The 18500-nt window shown below is 38.3% G+C and overlaps 1 long non-coding RNA gene across 1 annotated transcript; it reads left to right on the top strand.

Annotated features, from left to right (window-relative positions):
• Positions 1-1159: 1159 nt before the first annotated feature.
• LOC149176818 (uncharacterized) lies at positions 1160-2200 on the top strand. The gene is made up of 4 exons (XR_016258671.1): positions 1160-1365; positions 1479-1540; positions 1718-1758; positions 1866-2200. It is a non-coding gene; the product is annotated as an uncharacterized LOC149176818 (long non-coding RNA).
• The last annotated feature ends 16300 nt before the right edge of the window (positions 2201-18500 follow it).

The raw sequence follows: 18500 nt of genomic DNA, 5'->3' as shown, positions 1-18500 counted from the left end.
TTAGTAATAGGGATAAAAATAAGAGTTAATTACTGGATAGAATCATGTGCATTTGAACTTAATAACATGCCAACAACAACACATTTAAATTTTCTACCTTTCAGTGCATATAACATGTTATTGGGAATGGATTGGCTATATGCACACAAGACCAAGGTTGATTGCTTTTAAAAGAAAATTGAGTGTCTGGATGAGCATGGAGAAAGGAGAATGCTAAAGGGAAAGAAAAAGCCTACTTCAGTGGGGTTGATCACTACCATGCAAGCTCAATGTTATTACTAAAAGGGATGTCAATTATATGTTATGAAAATTTCCAGTGATCACAAAGTCAAGTACAAAGTTGAGGAAGAAGAGAGTGGGATACTGATGTCAGAATCCTCAATAACTACTACGATATTTTATTTATTTATTTATATTATTATTATTTTATTGTTTATATTTATTTTTGTTTTGTTTGTTTTTTATTTGTTTGTTTGTTTTTTTTTCATTTACTTCATTGGCTATAGAAAATATATCAACTGTGCTATATTTGAGAAATTGTACCTTTCCTTCTAAATCATTTTATTTCTCTTGGCTTGGTTAAGGATAACATGGCATAAGTTTAATTTCGATGAATTTTATTGTGTCCATATATATATATATGTATATATATATATATATATATTTGATCACAACCACTAAAATCCCTTAACCTACATAAGTCAAATGCTAATGTCGAAATGGTAGAGGGGGTTATGCTTCTGATTGGGGGTGTAACTTATGCATAACACTTCAATGGAGTTAAAAGGGCATGGGGTCAAATCATATATTAATCTAGCCTTGTTGTTTTTATACCCACTTGAATACTCAGATTTATCCCCTGCCTTAGTTGTAATTCATAACTCCACATCAGCTATACGTTAGGTCCCTTTATGGCTTATAGCTTGGGAGTTCAAAGGACGACCCACTTTGGTATGCGGTGACCCACTCATATCCTTCCAGCTCATCTAGTGTCACATGCCCTCACATGGGCACACAGGTCTTGAATACTGTGAACGGTGGGATTTCCTCAAGGCAATCCAACGGTGCCTACTGGTTTATCCCAAACCCTGATTCCATCAAAGCACTATCTCTCTGTCACTTGGCCACTTTCACCTCTGCAAATTGATGCCAGGTGAAGGGTTTTCCTTACGCATGTTTGTGTGACTTTTTAGGTTTGAGGTTTATAATGTTTTCTTTGCTGGTTATGTAGGTTGAGCTTATACCATGATGTTTTTCTTGTGATATCCTATTAAATGGTGGAAAAATAGTGAATTTTGTTGGTTAAATTTACAGTGTTCACGCCAAATCCCAGTTCAGGAGATACCCACTTGATTCAAACAGAAGGTAAGATGTCCATCATTTGTTTTCCACCCCATTTGAGTTTCACATTTTCTTTCAGGATAATTCTACTAATCTAATAATAATATTTTTGGGTTTTATTTTGATGTGCAACCCAGGTAACCCAAGAGAGCTTCTTACAGCTAGCTCCGTTCTCAAGTTTTTTTCCAACGCGACCTAGGTTGTTTACTTTCTTGCTATGTAATCTATCACCTTATTTTTCTTTCCATTCAACCCTTTTTCATTCGCTGTAATGATTAAACCTCCACTCAAGATGATAGGTAAATTGTCTCTAGTTTCCATTTTGCTGCAATAGCTTATCTTTTGACATGATTATATTCTTATTCAAATTTTCCAGGAACGAAAGGGAAAATGTTACCTCTAGGGGATGAATAACAGGTAAACTTGGTATATTTTCTACAACCATTAACCCTCATCAATTCCTAGTACTATATTCTGATAATGTGCTTATTGATACTCCTAAATTCTTCATGTCTTATCTACAGGTATAATAAAAACAACTTTCAATTTTGGTTGCTCATCCTGTATGGATCTATGTTGCAATCCCAGCTAATAGCGCCAACCCCATACAAGTCGGTTCAATGATTCCTTCTCTCGTGATAAGTGGTTGTTCGGAAAGTGCCCCATGGAAATTCCTCTTTAGTCTTTGACTTGCTGTCTTCATGGGCATGAATTTGGCTTGTTTATTTATTTTCCCAATTTGTTTCCCCATAAGGGGAAAACTTGTAATTATAACTATTGTGGAAATCTTTCTTCTTTGGGAATATTCACTGAGATTGTTAAAATATTTTTCAGTTAAGTTTAACTTGTTATTTCAATATGTTCTGTCTATTTGAAGAATGCATAATTCAAAACAAAAGACTCTGAATATTGCTCTATTGTAATTTCGGTGACTGGTACTCACTCTTAGTTGTTTTCTTTTCGAGTTATGCATTTATAACGAGTTTTCCTTGTTATGTGTAATTCCCCTTTCGATATTGTTGAACTTACTCCAGTGATAATTTATATAGAATAAGTATGATCTTCAGTAGCTTATGGTTTACCGTTACTTCAATTTTTTCAATAATTATTACCTAGCATAACAAAGGATATATACATAAATATATGGTTTCATGCATTTCTTGTGTGTATATTGTATTGACTTTCCAATTCTAATAGAATGTATTTGAAATATACCCTACAGGGTTCTTACATCTGTATTTGGCCTATAGTGGCTTTATCGATTTCTCTGATTTGCTTGGGTCATTCACCTACATACCCATTTATCAATTAGTATAGTTTCATGTGTTTTACAAGATTACGCTGATTACTAAATATGGTTTCATATATTTGTTTCTCAACTCTGTCAATTTCTATAACCTGACATATACTCAATAACCAGGTTTAGGCTTCTCATTACAATTTGCTTATAGTTTGGTCACAAACAATTTCTCCTTTTTTTTTTTAACAATACTTTATATATGTTTAGAAATACCTATAGGTTAGTGACTTATCCTATCATTTCAGCTTTGCACACCTGGTCCGTATCTCGCTCTATATTATGATTCCCTTTTGGCATAGGAGGAGCGCTACTAGTCTTCATACCTCTATATTTATATTCTGTCCCTGCTGGCTTAAGCACTTCCTACCCTCTACATCACTCAATTTAACTATTCCGCCACTAGTAACTCAATTGGTATATACACATCTCTGAAGATTTACTAGTATATGATCACTATTGATTTATAACAATTCTACAGGGACACAACCATCTTAGGACCCGATCATAATAAGTATATAAATTTGCTTGTAAACGATATCTGTTACCAACCTAATTAAAGTTATTTGGTCTTTTATGAAAAGTTACGAGACTTGGGTATAACATTAGGATGACTATCCTGTAATATATATTTCTTTCCCAACTTTAGAGTTTGATAAAGGAAGAATCATCAAAATGATTTAGCTCCACTGATACAATAAGGTCAATGCTCTTAATCAAATCAGAACCTTTCCCAAACTCTTTCCATCATTCTATTTGAGAACATAATTGATCAAATCTGCATCGATAATGCTAGCTAGAAATAAAACACATGAGATATACCTCTCTAGTTTCAATAAGGGACAAAATAAATATTCCAACCTTTGTAATATTTATATGAAGCGAAATCAATGACTTTATATCCATTATTTTAATATGAATAGGATTTATAAAAAAATCTACAGTTGTATCTCGAAAACAACCCAACATAGACAATTTAGAGCTATATATATATATAGATATATATATTATAACTGTATATTACTTGTAAATAATCAAACTCCTAGACATAATATATTTTGCCTGAGATATTTTCAATAAATGAATCAAAATCTTAAATGCATTGCAACACATAATTGAAATAACCGAATTTATAATTAAATGTATAGAAACCAAGCTTCTAACATTAATCACTGAATCAACTTGAATGAATAATTTTCCTCCCAACGACGAACCTTTTACCATAGGTTCTCCCCCGAGCCGATACCTCCTCTCTTCCCCTCCATAATCAACAACCCCTTTCCATTTTGGTCAAGGCAGTTTGATGCTTACTTCCCTAGTAGACTTTCCTTAATGACGTCCTACTTTCTGGGGTTTGCCAACTTCTTAGCCTAAGATTTTCTTATTTTTCTTAAAAAGTATATTTTTCATTAAAGCCTACATTTTTCCCCTGCAGTTTTCTCACTATAAGAAAAAAGGTCATTGGTGAGGGTCATGCCTATGACGAACCTTTAAGGTCCATCACCAATGTGACATATGGTGACGGTCTTTAAAAAAGCGTGGTTGTAAGTGTATATAGTGATGGTCCTTTAAGGTTTGTCACCAAAGCCATTTTCAATGACACTTTTGGTGAGGATCGTTAAAGGCTCCTCACTAATTCTCTCTTTGGTGACACTTTTGGTGAGGGTCGTTAATGCCCATCACTAATTCTCTCTTTGGTGACATTTCTAGTGACGATATTTTATTGACTGTCACCAATGATCTTTTTGGTTACTTTTGGTGACAGTCAATAAATGTTCATCATCATTGATCATTCCAATGAGTTTTTTATGACGCTTCACGCCTGTGATGGACCTTTAAGGTCTGACACTAGTGTCACATATGGTGACGGTATTTAAAAAATCGTTGTTGCAAGTGTATATAGTGATGGTCCTTTAAGGTTTGTCACCAAATCCATTTTCAATGACACTTTCGGTGAGGCTTGTTAAAGACTCGTCACTAATTTTCTCTTTGGTGACACTTTTGGTGAGGGTTGTTAAAGGCCCATCACTAATTCCCTTTTTGGTGACACTTCTAGTGATGATATTTTATTAACCCTCACTAATGCTCTTTTTGGTTACTTTTGGTGACGGTAAAAAAATGTTCGTCATCATTGATAATTACAATGAGTTTTTGATGAAGTTATGTACTTGTTACTATATTTTTTTTCAAAAGATAACGATTTAAGACCATTGTTGTGGAGTCCTTTTTATTATGTGTCCAAGGTCATAATGGTCATAATAGTCAGTCAATTTGTTAAGAATTAATTAGTGTGTATCATTTCCCTCAAGTCCATAAGAATATAGTTTTCCTATGAGTCAACACATGATTCATCTCTATTAGGTTTACTATCTAGCAAATTTCCTTTAAATAAAGTTCCACTAGTGTGTGTAGGAACTATATTATTTAATACATAATCAAGCTCTATCAATTCTATTAATGAGAGAGACCTAGCACTCCTCAACACTCATGGCACACCGTAACATGCTTTGGAATAGTACACTAACATTCCTTGGCACCTCGCATGTCTTGGAACATATTTTTACCTAGAACATCTTGCCATGAGTAGGATGCCCAAGCACATGTTGACATGTCGTAACATAGCGTAGCACTCCCCTATGTGTTGGCATGCCCTGGAACACCTTGGAAAAATATTGCATTGAAAAACATTAGAACTTGGCATACATTGGTACTTGGCATGTATTGGAACATATTATAAGTGTGCATAGCATGCCCCTTTTGAAAAAGATAAAGTCATGACTTATTAAACTTCTTATGTGTTCATTTCCTTGCATTTTAGCTTGTTTATTCCTTTTTTTGCCTTAAAATTCCTTGACAAATAATTGCATACTATGGAACCATGCACATCCTACCATGTCTTAGCACCTGGAATGCCTTGGCATTATTTGGCACATGCTAGCACACCCCGAAAATACCTAGCACACTCTAGCACTTCTTGACATTCCCTGATATTACCTGGCATGCCTTACTCGTGCTTAGCATACCTTGTCACTCCCTCCTTGGCATGACAACTAGCACTCATTAACACTCCCCGACGCACCCTTATATTCATTCACTTCCATGCATTTTGACCTAGTGCTCCCTTGTGTTGTCCTAGCACTCTCTAACACTCCTCAGCATGCATTGGCACTCTCTAGCATACCTTAGCACTCTTCGATATGCTCTTCCACTTCATAGCATGCATCACACTCCCTGACGCACATTGGCACTTGGCACGTGTTGGCACTTGGAAAGTATTAGCATGTTTGGCATGCGTTGAGATGACTTGGTATGATTTGGCATGGTTTAATATTAAAGTTATCTGAGATCAATTATTGAAAACTAGATGAGAAGAAACAGAGGACGATTTGGCACTTAGAATGCATTGACACTTAGCACTTGGCACCTAGTGTTGGTTTTCATAGCATGACCCTCATGGAAAAGGTAAATTGATGACTTATTAACCTTATTATGTAATCATTTACTTGTAGTTTAACTTGTTCCTCCCTTTTGTTCCCTTGACAATCCTTGGCATGCATTGTCACACCGTTGTACATCTTGGCATGCCTTCGCACTTGGCACGTCTTATCTTGTTTGACATGTCTTCGTACTATCTGGCACATGTTAGCATGCCCTATCATTCCCTAACACACCTTGGCAGTCATGACCTTACAACTAGCATTACATTTTTCCATGACTTGGGAACAATACATTCACTAGAACACCTTGGCACTCCCTAGTTTTCATGCCCTCTGTTATCCTCCACAATGTCCTAGGTTGATGAGGAGATCGACGAAGGTAATCACATACCAAGACTTTAGTTTGGTAGCTAGCCCTACCAAACCATAGAGGGCTCTCTCTATGAAATCACAACAAATAAATGACTGGAATGTAAAGGATTTTAGGCTAGATAGCTAGGTTCAAGTGGGTTTTGGAAAATTTAGGGTTTTGTTGCTGGATAAGGGAGAAAACCCAGGTAGCTTGGTCAGAGGATCAAAGGGTTACAAAAAAAAATACAAAAGGGAGAAAGGTAGCATTACTTTTGTGATGGATCTTAACGTTTTTCGGTGTAGTGTAGTGTTTAGAAGAAGCGAAAGGTATTATTGAGCATGAATTCATTAAGCAATAAATAAAGTAACACATAATGATTTTTCCATCAAAACAGAGGTTTATGCAAAGAATTTTATTTATAAAATGTAAAGAAAACCATTGAATAATTGATGAATGGAAAGAGAAGATTAATATCTTTCATATAAAGCTATAACAGAGAAAAAATAACATGACAAACTTACTGCACATGAATTCCTAGATAATAGTTTCAAATTGTGTCATTTGATTTTCAGAAAATGTCCAAGTACAAGCTACAATATTTCTCTCCTCTGAAATCCAACTTGTTATATCACTGAGAAACTGATACATAAATACCAAAACAACATCTCCCCACTCTTAGGGGTTGAATCAATGACTCTAGGAATTGTTCCATGAGGTGTTCTAACCAAACCCTAATGTCTAGGGAAGTTAAAAACGACTTCTACAATTAACTTTGACTCCAACCTCTCTCATAAATGAGGTCAAATTTACATAAAAAAAACTTATAAGTACTAACCACCCATTGTTTACATTTACTTTTACCCCTCACATTCATCTACTTCGCCCTTTTGACTTTTACCAAAGTCAAACAAGGAATTACAAAAAATTACACAGTGGAAATTTTACAAAAATATCAGAGATTTCTAGGTGTACAACGAGCTGTTGGAGGCCATTTTTGAGTGCCTTTTGAAGTCCAAATCCAGATTGGAAGCCTTTTCTGGAAATCTGGGAGAGTTTAGATGTCTTTAGACTATTATTTCACTCAGAATGACCATTTTTTGGCTAAGATATGGCCATTCTCCCAAGGTGTCTCCAGGTGCGCAATGAAATGGAAAGAGAGGGGCAGAAAGGTGATTTTTGGCCTCTTTTTTGCAAATTTCTCAAAACCTGAGCCCCAGACCAGGAAAGTGGGCAAATGGGGTTTGATATGGGGTCATAATATTTCCAAAACTGCTTATTTTACATCATTTGGAGCCTTGAGGAAGAAGCAAAGCGTGAGCTCGCTATGCTGCTAGACAAAAAGTTGCCAAAAAATTGCAAGTATGCACCAAAAGACAAAATGTTCTCCAAACCATCCCAAAATTTTTCCAGAGATGCCTCCTTAGCACACCCATAACTTGCTAACACTCCCTCTCATACACTGTTATTCATTCATTTCCATGCAATTGAAACTAGTCCTTCCTTGTGTTTCTCTGAAACTACCTAACATACCTTGTCAATGCCTCCTTAGCACACCCAGAACTTGCTAACACTCCCTATCACACACTCTTATTCGTTTATTTACATGCAACTGAAACTAGTCCTCCCTTGTGTTTCCCTGGCACTCCCTAGCATGCGTTGGCACCACACTCTAGCACCTAACACCTCTTGGCATGCCTTAGCACTTGGCATGTCTTGGAATGACTAACATGACTTGGAACTTTCTAGCATGTTTTATCACTTCCTGGCATTCCTTGCACACCTTCACACTCCTTAGTTGTCATGCCCTCATAGATAGCCTTACTTTTCTTGTGACTTTGGAACCCAACCATGTCATTGAAAAAATAGTGTTGTCCCTAGACAAAAGTCTCCCTTTGTCTAAAATTGCTTTTTTCATCCCCTTATCACAATCGTAGGCTTACCTCTTGCAAGTCCTATTATGAAATTATCCTAATACACTTCATACTTGGGTCACCTGGAAGACACTCTTATTCATTTGTTTCCATGCACTTTGACCTAGTTCTTCCTTGTGATGACCTCACATGCCCCAACACTCTTCGACATGCATTGACATTGTCTGGCATGTGTTATCACACCTTTACATTCCTTGGCATGCCCTGGCACTCCTTAGCTATCATGCCCTCATAACTACCCTTATTGGTTTTAAAACTTGGGAACTAACCAAGTCCTACCTCGACTACAACATCTTGACCAAGTTATAGTTACTACAACTATACTATCCCTTGTTCACCTAAGAATGGCCTATAAATCATCTTAGGCTACTCATGCCCAATCTTAGCTCATCTCACTTAAGAAGTTACCAAGTCAAGCCATAGTTTACATCTTGACATGGCATAGCACATGGCATGTCTAACAATCCCTTGGCACTATGTGGCACATGTTGGCATTCCCTGCATGCCATGGCATGCTTTAGCACTCCCTATCATACCGTACCACTCCTTGACATGTCATGGCACTCTTGCATGCCTTGGAACTACCTAGCATATAACTTTGTCACTCCCTCCTGAGCAAACTTGGAATTCACTGACACTCCCTATCATACACTCTTATTCATTCATTTCCATGCATTTTGAATGAGTTTTCCTTTGTTTTTATGTCACACTCCCTAACACTCCCTGACACGCATTGGCACCCCCCGACACGCATTGGCATACCCTAGCATGTCACCCTAACACTAGCATTTCTTAGTACCACCTAACATACCTTGTCGTCCCCTCCTTAGCACACCTAGAACTCGCTGACACTCCTTGTCACACACTCTTAGTCATTCATTTCCATGCATTTGAAACTAGTGCTCCCTTATGTTTCCCTGTCACTCCATAACACTCCGTGGCATGCATTGGCACAACCTAGCACCTAGCACATCTTGTCATGTTTCCCTGGCTTCTAATATGCCTTAACATTGCCTAGCATACCTTATCACTCCCTCCTTAGCACACCTGGAACTCACTCACACTTCCTGTCCCAAAATATTAATCGTTCATTTGCATGCATTATTTTCACCTATTGCACCCTTGTGTTCCCCTAGCACTCCTTAACACTTCCTAGTACGTGTTTTTGATGGACGAAACACTATATATAGGGCAGCTCATCCTCCATTTGTGGACAAGAAAATTTGGTTAAGTAAGTCTGTAATAAGAAGTGCGAAGATAACCAACCAAGAGAAGGAAACAAAGAGAGAAGATTTTGGTGTTGTTTATGGGTTTGTTTTAGGGCTAATAGATCCACACATGCGAAGGAAGGAAGAAATATCTACTACAGAAAAGGTTGAAGATCTTGTTATTGTCCAAGAAGTCGAATCAAGGAAGAAGATAAGCAAGGTTACACGCCGAATTATAATAAGAGTTCATACCATCCAAGTGAAGAAGATCAAGGTTCAAAAGGTTGGTCAACCACACGTTCTAGGGTTTATGTAAGAGGGCCAAGAACTACAGATCTGATCCATTGAACTGGAATTTGAAGGTGATCCAAATGGATCTAAGAATGCCCTCTAAGTCTACATGAATCTATTAAAAATCATGCCAAAGCCAAAAATCCCTTAAAGGATCGAAAACATCGAAAGAGGGACACCCTTAGCAGGGTGGAGAAACACTATCGAGAGGCCCAAAACCCATGAAATCAATAAAAAGACAGGTGGAATAAGTGATGCATAGTAGCCGTCCGATCTGGCGATCAACGGTCTAGATCGGATCGGGAAATCACAATCAGCGAAGACTATCGGTGGGGATCAACGCTTTATATATATAAATTGCAATAAGCGAATGGCAGAGTGAATTTTGACCGTCAATCAAGTGCACAGATTGATGTCCCATATTAAGTCGGCGGATTGCTGTCACAGTATGTAGAGGAGCGCTTTATAATGGCCCGAGGGTTATTGCGATGAGCGATTGCGATATATCACATTGCCACATCGCATTGGAACTAGGGCAGCGATATTACGGACCCGATAATCTGATAGGTGGAATTGCATATATATTAAAGTCCAGAAAACTGTGTTTTCCTTTGTAAATCGCATTTTCGCGAACAAACGAAAAACCAAAGGGGAAGGTGCCGATGCGATATTACGGACCCGAGAAGGTTCATTAACAATATTAAACAAAATTTCAAGTCCGGAATGCGGGGATTTACAATGTTTTAGTGTATTTTCGTATTAAACGAAATACACAAAGATAGAGCCATCCCGATATGCGATATGTGACCAGTGGGCGGACCCAATAGGGGATTGAACCATATTTAAAGGACTTTAAAGTCTGACATATCATGTTTTGGTGGATTTTTCCTGTTTTATGCATATTTTTCTGTGTTGATGAAAAACAACCACGTTTGGGAATCCGATGGAGTTCAAGGGACCCAGGCATTCTTACGTTATAGAATTGGTGTCCACCTCCCCTTCAGGTGTTATGCCATACTTGGGTAACGTTAGAAGAGGGATTCGAACAGACAGAGGCCTGGGAGACCGAAGGACAAGGAGATGAAATGAGCAAGTAGCCCAAAATGGCTTTAAAAGCCACAGACAGAGCACAAATAGGCAGGCAGTGTTCAAAAGCCAATGCGAGATAGAGTTTAGAGCAGATTGAGAGCTATGTGGGAGTCTGTGTACTTAGAGGAATCTTGAGGGATTCAAGTGAAGCTCTTGTTATTGTAATCTGTTTGTGTGTGAGGCTCAAATTGAGCTCATTGTTATAAGCAAAACTCTGCTTGAAGACATAATAGAGAGGCCACCGCTAAAGGCTGGACCAGGAGATGTAGCCCAGGAGTATTGGGTGAACTCCTTATTAAATTTGCTATGTCATGTGTTATCTATTATGTTTGTTTACTACTTCATTGTCTGTGCACTTTGCAATCTTATCGATCCATTGCATATAATGACATAGACTAATCCATGCACATAAGTTTGTAATACTTTATTAATTATCATAGATCTCATTTTCAAATCAAGTGGTATCAGAGCTTTAGGTTGCTAAGGTTAGACAAGCTTGTGCTGGACTATTTGTGAATGATAACTAGATCAAAGCTTAAATTAGGAAAAGGAGAATTGGTTGAATCTAACCCAGAAATTGGTAGAGTCTATACTAGGAGGAAAATGTCAGAAGAAATTCCCTTGGAATCAGACTCTTAGTTCATGGACAGTTTCATGACTATGAGAGCCATCGTAGAAGAAATGTATAGAGAATTTAAGAAAGGTTGAAGTGAAGATTCTTCAACTTCCTAGCATGACAAAGGAGCATAAGAATCTCTCCTAAATGACCATTCTAAAGGCAAAGGGAGAGAAGAGAAGCTTCCCACACCTCCTGATAGTCCTGAAAATAAAAAGAAGAAAGCATCTTTGATTAAATTAGATGTTAAATTTGATTTGCCAATATATGATGGAGAGTTAAATGTAGAAAAGCTGAATAACTGGATTATACAGATTGATGTGTATTGTAGGGTGCAGAGCATTGACTCAGACAGAAGTAAGATTATCTGGCTAGCTATGCCTTGGAGGAACTGCCTTGGTATGGTGGGAAGGCAGGACACAAGCTCACTTGAAAAAGCATGGTAAAATTCTTTCTATCTGGAATGAATTTGTTTTTGCAATTAAAAACAAATTCTATCCACTAGCTTATATGCAGAAAGATATGATGAGTTGGCAAACTCTTTGCCAATTGAAAGGGAAAAGTGTACAAAGTTACACCCAAGAGTTTAGAAAAAGAGCTTTGATTCTAGGCATTTCTTTAGACTCACCTGAAACTTTGCTGAAGTATATAGGTGGTCTACATAGTTATTTGAGACATACCATTCTCATGTTTAACCCTACTAGCATAGATGAGGTATCTGTTCAAGCTACCCATCTAGAAGCAAGAGGCAAGAATGTGAACCCAGAGATTGGGGGACCATCCAAACCCACTGCAAACAAGAACAAGGAAAAGAGGAAGCAGAAATGGAAAGAGAGGAAGGCCAATGCTGTACAAAAGACCAAACCTTCATGCACTCACTACAAGAAGGATGGACATGATGATGAACATTGCTGGTCTTTGCATCCGAAGCTGAAACCCAAGAAGTTCGATGGCAAGAAGAAGAAAGTTGCTGTTGTTGTTCAAAAATATTTGGGGTCAGACTCAGGTGATGAAACAACCATCACCGCCACAAGTATACAAGGTAAAAATTCTAAAGCATCTTCTAGTAATTCTGCCCAAACTATTGATAGTGAAGAAAATGAGAGAAGAAGACATGAGCTTTTCCATATTAGAGTTATTTCCAAGCATCAAAAGTTTGATACTTTGTTTGATAGTGGCTCACAAGTAAACTTAATTTCTGAAGCAATTGTAAGGAAACTGGAATTACTAACCACACCTCACAAGAAGCCATATCCATTGGGTTGGTTATGTGATAAAGCAAAGCTACAAGTGACTAGACAATGTAAACTTAGGTTTGCCATTGGTTCAACATTTGTAGATGAGGTTGAGTTATATGTAATTCCCTTGGATATATGTGGAATTGTTTTAGGAAGTCCTTACTTGTATGATATAAAAGCAATTTTATATAGAGAAAAAAATAAGTATCGACTTGTTAAAGATGGAATAGAATATACTGTAAGAGCTCACAAACTCAAAAATAATTATACTCTCATAAACTCAGGGTAGATGAAAAGGATTGTAAATTCATACAAGCAATTTTTACTGATGGTTGTAAAGGAAGAAACCTGAAAAAGCCAATGTATTTGAAGGCTGTGATGCTAAACAACAAGCTGATTTAGAAAAGGTTGTTTCAGAATATGATATATTGTCTCAATAACCTAAAGGTCTGCCGCCAAAAAGGAAAATTGTACATGATATTAATTTGCAGCAAGATGCTCCATTGCCTAACATCGGAATGTACAGGTTATTCGCTTTAGAGAATGCAGAAATCAAGAAGCAGGTACAGGAGCTGCTTGAGAAAGGGTTCATAAGACCAATCACATCACCATGCGGATCTCCAATCGTGTTGGTGAGAAAGAAGGACAGTTCGTGGAGGATGTGCATTGACTACAAAGCACTGAATAAAATAACGATCAAGAATTGTTATCCCCTTCCTCGCATAGATGATCTATTGGATCAGCTGAAAGAAGCTGTTTACTTTTCCAAGTTGGACCTACATAATGGTTACCATCAGGTCAGAGTATCAGAGCAAGATGCATGGAAGACTGCTTTCAAAACAAAGCAAGGGCTGTATGAATGGCTAGTTATGCCTTTTGGCTTAATTAATGCTCCTGCCACTTTCATGAGAGTAATGAATGATGTACTCAGGCCTTTTGTTGATGATTTCGTAATTGTATATTTGGATGACATTCTTGTATTTAGTAAAACATGGGAAGAACATTTGCAACATGTAAAGCAGACTCTAGTTGTTTTGAAAAAGGAAAATATCTATGTTAAATTATCAAAATTTGAATTTGGAAAAACATCTTTGAATTATTTGGGTCATATAGTAAGGGGTGGAGAATTGAAGATAGATCCCTCTAAGGTTGTAGTCATTGTAAACTGGCCTAAACCCAAGTCTGCTACTAAAGTTAGAAGCTTCCTAGGGGCAACACAATATTGGAGAAAGTTCATTGCTAATTTTTCCTTAATTGTAGCTCCCTTACATGCATTGACAGGATTGAACAAGGTGTTTCAGTGGGGAGGAAAATAGCAGAACGCCTTCGACACCTTGAAAGAAAAAATTAGTACAACACCAGTATTAGCATTGCCAAATCATCAACAACCATTTGAGATTGAAACAGATGCCAGTGACTATGCCATGGGAGCAGTGTTGATGCAACATGGTAAACCCATATGCTACCATTTTGAGACTTTTAATTCTGCAATAGTCAATTATCCTACATATGATAAAGAATTGTATGCATTAGTTTAGAGTGTGAAGAAGTGGAAACATTACTTAATGGGCAAAGAAATAGTAATACATATTGATCATCAGCCACTTCAGTACTTGCACTCACAAAATAAGTTGCAATAATCAAGACACTATAGGTGGATGGGTTTCCTACAACAATTTCATTTCATCAGATATAAAAAGGGCATACACAATAAAGTTGTAGATATGCTGTCCAGACCAATGATAAATGCATCTACTATACTTAAGCATAACTCAGTAATGCATGAAAGCTACATTGAACAATATGCTCAAGATATAGACTTTAAAGATGTATATGCAGCTTTAAGTAATGGAAAAAAGGTAGAAGAAGTGGATTACTATATTAAGGACCAACTCTTGTATCATTTGGGAAAGCTATGCATTCCACAAATAGAGAGAATTAATATAATTAGGGAAGCACATACTTCTCTGATATCAGGTCATTTTGGTGTAAGCAAAACAATTGCACAACTACAAAGATACTACTATTGGCCAAAAATGCATGAAACAGTTTCTAGATATGTAAGAGGGTGTACCATGTGTGCTAAAAGCAAGCCCAACAATAGAAAACTAGGCTTGTACACTCCACTGCCAGTCCCTTCCCGTCCTTGGGAAAGTGTTTCCATGGACTTTGTTGGGGGATTGCCAAAATCTAGAAAGGGGCATGACTATTTATATATTATTGTGGACAGGTTCAGTAAAATGTATTCTAATACCTTGTAATACGCAGATTACAGCTGAAAAAAATAGCGAAATTGTTCTTTCAGCATGTCTGGGTGCATTTTGGGTTACCCACTTCCATAACATCTAATCGAGACTCCCGATTTGTTGGTAAGTTTTGGTCAAGTCTGTGGGAATTAATGGACACCAGACTGAAGAAAAGCACAAACTTTCATCCACAGATAGATGGCCAAACAGAGGTAGTCAACCGAACAATGATCTAGTTGCTTAGGGGTTATTGCATCAAGCATCCCAAGCTTTGGGATGAACATTTATGTTATGTTCAACATGCTTACAACCATGATAAACATTCTTCCACACAGAGATCTCCTTTTGAGACCTGTTTTGGTTTTATACCAAGGTCTCCTTTGGATTTTGTCTTTGAAAAAGACATAGCAGTTGCTGGACACAATGATGTGGATAAAGCAACCAGATTCATTGAATAGATCTAAGAGATTCACTAGGCAGTGCAAGAACAGCTGGAAAAGATCCAAGCCAAATACAAGGCAAGGCATGATAAACATCGAGTGGAGCACAACTTCCAAGTTGACGATCAAGTATGGCTGTATATCAGCAAGGACATAATGCAAGGTGAAGGAAAGAAGTTGAAGCCAATAAGGTATGGGCCTTTTAAGGTACTTGAGAAAATTGGTGAGAATGCTTTCTGCCTTGATCTGCCAGCATACATGCACATCTATCCAGTAGTAAATATAGAAAATTTAAGACTATTTGAACCTTCATTAATTGAAGATCCTGAAGAGCAAAGTCAATTGCCTTCCATTGATGATCTGTTGCCTGAATACCTCAATGAGCTGTAGGAAGATACAGTTCTGGACAGGAAGGTGAGAACAATGCGCAAAGGAGATGTTGAGTACCTAAGGATTGGACTCAAAGGTTCAAAACCCAGCAGTGCAAAATGGATAGAGATTGGGAAAGTGAGGCAGCTGTATCCTCACTTAAACAATGCTTGAAACCCAACTTTTGGTGGTCCAAAAGCCTTTTCAGTGGGAATGCGTGATCCAAATGGATCCAAGAATGCCCTCTAAGTCTTCATGAATCTATTAAAAATCATGCCAAAGCCAAAAATCCCTTAAAGGATCAAAAACATCGAAAGAGGGACACCCTTAGTAGGGCGAAGAAACACTATTGGGAGGCCCAAAACCCGTGAAATCAATAAAAATACAAGTGGAATAAGTGATGCACAGTAGCCGTCCAATCTGGCTGATCGACGGTCCATATTGGATTGGGAAATCGTAATCGACGGAGACTATTGGTGGGGATCGACGCTTTATATATATAAATTGCGATGAGCGAATGGCGGAGTGAATCTGGACTGTCGATCAAGCACGCAGATCGATGGCCCATATTAAATCGGCGGATCGTTGTCGGAGTATGCAGAGGAGCGCTTTATAATGGCCCGAGGGTTATTGCGATGAGTGATTGCGATATATCGCATCGCTGCATCGCATCGGAACTATGCAGTGGAGCGGGGCCGATACCCATAAGGGCAACGATATTACGGACCCGATAATCCGATAGGCGGAATTGCATATATATTGAAGTCCGGAAAACTGTGTTTTCCTTTGTAAATCGCATTTTCGTGAACAAACGAAAAACCAAAGGGAAAGGCGCCGATGTGATATTGTGGACCCGAGAAGGTTCATTAACAATATTAAATAGAATTTCAAGTCCGGAATGTGGGGATTTACAATGTTTTAGTGTATTTTCGTATTAAACGAAATACACAGAGACAGAGCCATCCCGATATGTGATATGTGACCGGTGGGTGGACTTGATAGGGGATTGAACCATATTTAAAGGACTTTGAAGTCCGACATATCATGTTTTGGCGGATTTTTCTTGTTTTATGCATATTTCTCTGTGTTGATGAAAAATGGCCGCGTTTGGGAATCTGATGGAGTTCAAGGGACCCAGGCATTCTTACGTTACGAAATCGGTGGCCACCTCCCCTTCAGGCATTATGCCATACCTGGGAAATGTTGGAAGAGGGATTCGAATGGACAGAGGCCTGGGAGACTGAAGGACAAGGAGATGAAACGAGAAGGAAACCTAGAATGGCTTTAAAAGCCATAGATAGAGCGCAAACAGGGAGACAGTGTTCAAAAACCAATGCGAGATAGAGTTTAGAGCAGATTGAGAGCTATGTGGGAGTCTGTGTACTCAGAGGAAGCTTGAGGGATTCAAGTGAAGCTCTTGTTATTGTAATCTGATTGTGTGTGAGGCTCAAATTGAGCTCACTATTGTAAAAAAAACTCTGTTGAAGACATAATAGAGAGGCTGTAATATTCCTAATTAGCCATGGCTAATTGGAATATTCGATTTTGTTCAACTTTTTCCTTCTATAGTTATTTGTAAATAAAAAGTGAGGAAGGGGGACATAACTCACTTTATAATAAAAAGTCACTTCCTAGGTAGCACAACGTTGTGACTTAAAGGGGAGCCAAGGGGGCCAAAGGGGGACGCAGAAATGGAGCCCACGTAGACACATGGAGAGACTGCGTAGGAGGGAAGAACACATGGCAAGAGGAGAAGCACACAGGAGGAGGTAAGCCTAGGGATTGTGAGAGGGAGAGGCTATAAAATAGAGAGGAGCCCCCCCATTTTGATCACTCAGTTATGTGCATTTTGAGCTAGTCCTTTCGACTTCTGAGCACACTGGTTGTTTAGCTAGTCTGCAGCACTGTTTAGTGCATTGAGTGTCTCCATTCGGAGATCTCACCCTTAGCCCCGGGGGACTTCGAGTGCTTGCTCAGGCAAGGTATTTCCTTAGCATTTCAGCAGTAGTTTTATCATCATTGCAGCAGTAGTTCTAGCAGCGTTTGGGAGGACTGCACAGCACTAGGAGAGAGACGCAGTTCCTTTTGGTTGTAGTGCTGGACTGGGGTTTTGCAGGTGGATTTATGCTGGGAGATTGAGCAGGGGTCCAGCTCTTGTCTCATTGGAGGATTTTGGCAGGGTTTTAGGCAGAGTCTAGAGGGGTTTCCTTCACTGGCAGCGTAGGGCATTGGGGAGCTATGTAGAACCCCAAGAGGGTGTTTTTCGGGGGTCGACCATTCCAAGAAAGCTTTCTAGGTTTTTCTGGGTTATTTGAGTAGAGCCCGAATCTAGAGTTTCAGCTTTTTCTGAGGAGGGGAGCAGCCCCAAATCATCATTTGTTTCCTAGCAGCAGCAGCAGCACAACAACATCCACGCAGAGAGGCCATTCTTGTCATTCTGAGAGTATTTGTTCACTTTCCTTGTGCAAGTCAAGGTGCCATCTGTCTAATCACCTCTTGTACTCATTATATTGCTCAATAAAATAAAATGGCTTAGCATTTCTTGCTGCATCTCTTGTGTATCTACTTATATTTTTGGTTTACATTATTATATGTTGTTCCATTGTTATTTTATCACTTCTGGGTTATTATATCATTTGCATATA

This window comes from Pinus tabuliformis, chromosome 4_1 (assembly GCF_031772625.1).
Source record: "Pinus tabuliformis cultivar Carrire ecotype Pingquan chromosome 4_1, CPIR1, whole genome shotgun sequence".
Lineage (NCBI taxonomy): Eukaryota > Viridiplantae > Streptophyta > Pinopsida > Pinales > Pinaceae > Pinus > Pinus tabuliformis.
Note: the sequence above shows the minus strand (reverse complement) of the source record. Positions and strands in the feature narration are given on the sequence as shown.